Source organism: Branchiostoma floridae, chromosome 1 (assembly GCF_000003815.2).
Source record: "Branchiostoma floridae strain S238N-H82 chromosome 1, Bfl_VNyyK, whole genome shotgun sequence".
Taxonomy (NCBI): Eukaryota; Metazoa; Chordata; class Leptocardii; order Amphioxiformes; family Branchiostomatidae; genus Branchiostoma; species Branchiostoma floridae.
The window spans coordinates 35,230,706-35,234,623 of NC_049979.1; the positions used below are offsets into that span (position 1 = coordinate 35,230,706).

Consider the following 3,918-nt stretch of genomic DNA (forward strand, 5'->3'; position numbering starts at 1 on the left):
ATTTCATATTGAAGTCAACTTTTTTGTGGGGCCAAATGTTTCTTTTTATTCGCACACTCGCATACGTTTGGGGTTTCCCAGATTATGCCATCCATATAATCAAATCAACATGGCCTCAGTAATTACAGACTAATCACGAATGTTACCTTCCACGACCACAGGTGGAAGAACCAGACCGCATGAGAACCCCAAACGCCCTCAAGAACCCGTTCATGCCTGATGATGACGACAACACTTTCCTCTTTGGAAACCTGCCCAAGAAAGGTGGACAAAATGTTGGTGGTAAAAAGGTAAATATGACATATTCAGTGTACCTGTTAGATTGTACGTTGTCTGTACAGGGCAATTATTTTGTAGTTATTGTTACATTTATTGTTACAGTCATTCACAATAGCTTTATGCAGATTCAGCCAAACCTGTACAAGTGACCAAGTGACCATCCATATAATTGTAAGGACCCTGACGCCTGGCCAATATGACCACTTGTTTGTGGACCCTCAGATAATTTTTCAACTGAGACAAGCATTAAGAATCCTGTTTTTGACGACCACTTGCCAGAAGGCTATTAAGAATGAATTCCACTTCATAATGGATTGCTCAACATGATAAAGACAACAATTCCTACTATCATATGTAAGAACAATATTCAATGTGACATCCTTTTGTAGTTTTCATATATCTACCCATTGGTTCGACTTACCTGTTAGTCATGAATTACATCATTCCTTTAAAATTGTTGGATTGTTCAACTGCTATTCATGTACAGTGCATCTGTTACAATTGTCGGGCAATAACGGTTCTAAATCTTCTTCCATGTTTTCTTTTCACCGTCCAGGGAAAACAAAAGAAAGCAGCACGGAATCCTGGGAGTTCAGGAAACACCGGCCCATCACCTCTTCCACCCAAGAGATGAACAAAACAGTCCGATTCAACATGATTATTGGTGTGACAACGCATATTTCTACAAACAAAACACTGGTGCTCAGTTGCTACTACATGTGTCTACAGAACACTGCTTCAAGATATGTGTGTAACTGTCAGTCCAGAGTTTAGACTGCCTATACCCAACGAATATCCAGTCTGTCGTTGTAAGGCCGGGTTTTCTTAAGCCTTATCTTTCTCATACAGGGCGCGAAAGATTTCCCCAGCGGCAGAAGGCTTCATCTGCCCGAAGAGAGCCAGGCCAATCCACGGTGCCATATTAACTCAGCGAGATGCTATATGGGAAAGGTGTCAAAGTTGAAATCACCTGAGCTATAACGCTATGAGACATTAACAACACACGTGTTGAAAATGTTATCAAGTCACTGACTATAGTTCGATTTAGACGAAGTTAGGTGCCTTCACCTTTGACATATTACCAATAATGCATCTTGCTGCATATACGTAGTCTAAATGATGAGCTGTCTTATATACATGCACTACAAAAAATGTGCTTATAAATTGTCTCCCATAGTCTTATATATAGTTTATTTTTATAGTACATTTGCAACTGTACATAGAAGAGATCTTTGCTAATGATTGCAACTGCTGCTGGAGAAAATGAACAGAGATGCATTTTACCAATGAAAACAGTTTATTATACAGCTTGCGTGATAGGTTGATTTAATAAGTGGAATACGATTCCATACATTTATGTTGCTCTCAATGTAATATGCAAAAAAAAAGTGTTCCATTTGGAATACGAAATTTTAAAGATGTAACCTAAGAGAAAAACGCTCCATTGTAAATATTAGTGTTTTCTATGGACATTAAAAACATCGGTGCCCACCCTCTCCAACTGTCCGTTTTTTTCCATGACTGTGTATTGAAAAGCAAGCTAACTTACATCATATTTGTCTGAACCATATTCTGGTAAAGCTTTATAGGGTTCATTAAGCATATCAGGTGTATATAAACAGTATAGTATACAGTCTCTTAAAAAATTTTGCATAAAATTATTGTCCCGGTTGTTTCTTCGGAAACCCAAATTGTACACGTAACGTTAACTCTAAATGTCTTGATTATATGTAACTGCAAGCTATTGCAACATTTTTTTGCTACAACTTTCAAAAGTGCTTTTCTTGAGGCACTATGCTGGATTCAGAAGTAGTCATCACGTTTACAGTAACGTTAACTGTTCCACTGACAAATGTCGAGAGTTGAGATGACTAATAGGCTAAGAATGCAAAAGGCGGGAAACATCGAATAGACCGATCCTAACTGTTAAACTCAATTAGTAGTTCAACCAATGATAGCATGGCAATTGGTGGCTCGACCAATAAGACAGTGGCTGCATGTCCGTCACATATTTCTACGTTTTGGCGCAGGTGGGCGGCTATGGCATCGGTCTAATCCAGAACTAACAGCTGGAACGAGTATATAGTAAGAGTTGAACCGTAACCATAAACAAAATCAGTTTTTTTAAGCATTCAGACCAAAAGCACAACTGAATAAGTTGAAGATTCATAACGGAGATTCTTGGCGACAAAACTTTGTTGATTTGACTGATAAAACTGCAAGATAAAACTCTTCTTCAAACCCCGGGCCCAATGATACAATTGCGGCATACAGCACGTGCATATTACAACTGTAGTATAAGATTGTCGCATCAGTCCTCTGGCCCAAATACTTCAGGAGCCTCTTTCAGAGCCACGCGGACCAGTTCTTCCCAGTACCAGCGCTTGATGTAGGTCGCGCGTTCCTTCTCATCTTGTACCGACTTGGTGAGGGTCTTCTGAATGTCTTGCAGCTCCTCCAAACTTAGCCCTCGTGTGTCGGGTAACTTGTAAGATGTGCGATCGGGCACGGCAGCGATAATGTTCTTGATAACAGGGTACCGGAGAACATGTGGGGCGGTAGTGGCGAGTCTGGATCGAAGGGAGTCGGCATGAGCGAGAAGCTTTTCCGCATAGTCTCTCTGAAGATGGAGCTCTGCCCACAGCTTGTCGACTGACGACATGACCTCTAGATCTTGGTACTGAGGATCTTCTGTGTCCTTGTGTTTGGGCGATGGGGTGGTTGTTGTAAGAGACGCTCCTCCTCCTTGAGTAGATGTTGTCGTTTGACTGTCTGTGTCTGTATCCGCGCCGCTGTTGTCGGGTGCTTCCGTCTGTTCTCCACGGACAACTGAAGAATGGCGCTCTGAGACATCGCCTTCTCCGGCAGCAGGGCGTTTGTCTGCTGTATCTGGAGCTGTGGCTGGTAGGCCGGATGCCGAGCTTGTTGGAGACGCTGCTTTGACGGCAGCGGCTGGTGGTGAGCTATCCTTACCGCCGTTGTCCGATGGTGCGTCCGGCTCTTTTTCCTGGGAAACTTTGATCTTGTCATTCTCCAGCTCTGGTTTCTCTTGCAGCTCCGTCTTGACTGTACCCTCGGAAGTCTCGACTTGGTCTGAATAGGAGAAACGCAAATTCTATAAACCTGTTTTGGTCATCGTCTATTTTTAGCACTTTATCTTAAGTGAAAGTACATATCATGGATACCGGTATTACTTTCATCTAGAACTAGAGTTGAGGGTGAAAAAAGATTGGTTCACTGTTAAAAACGTGAAATTTGCCTTTTTGTTTTGTTTTGATATTTATATTGATTGAAATACAAAGTTTAATACAACTACAGGGTTCGCAAAAATGAGGTCTACGATTTAAACAAAGGGCATTAATAAGGTAGTTTGACATTTTAGTCACATTTTTTTCGCCCATGTTTATAAAATCACGACAAAAGTAACTGGTGGAATGTACAGATTTAGGCACTTTTATGTCTTCAATGGTTTGATAAATGACTTCTTACCGAAGTAAAAAAAGAAATTAACAAAGTAATGCAAGTATGAAAGATGTAAGTAAAAAGAGGCTTAAAATAGCAATTCTGTACAGAAAGAACACCAACCACTCACCTTGAACCTTTAGTACCTCACTCTCCCTCTCCGGACCGTCGGCAGCA

At 41.1% G+C, this 3,918-nt stretch overlaps 1 long non-coding RNA gene across 1 annotated transcript; it reads left to right on the forward strand.

Annotated features, from left to right (window-relative positions):
- The first annotated feature begins 160 nt into the window (after positions 1-160).
- On the forward strand, positions 161-2,026 carry LOC118430422. Its single transcript, XR_004832853.1, has 2 exons — positions 161-290; positions 836-2,026. It is a non-coding gene; the product is annotated as an uncharacterized LOC118430422 (long non-coding RNA).
- Positions 2,027-3,918: the final 1,892 nt, after the last annotated feature.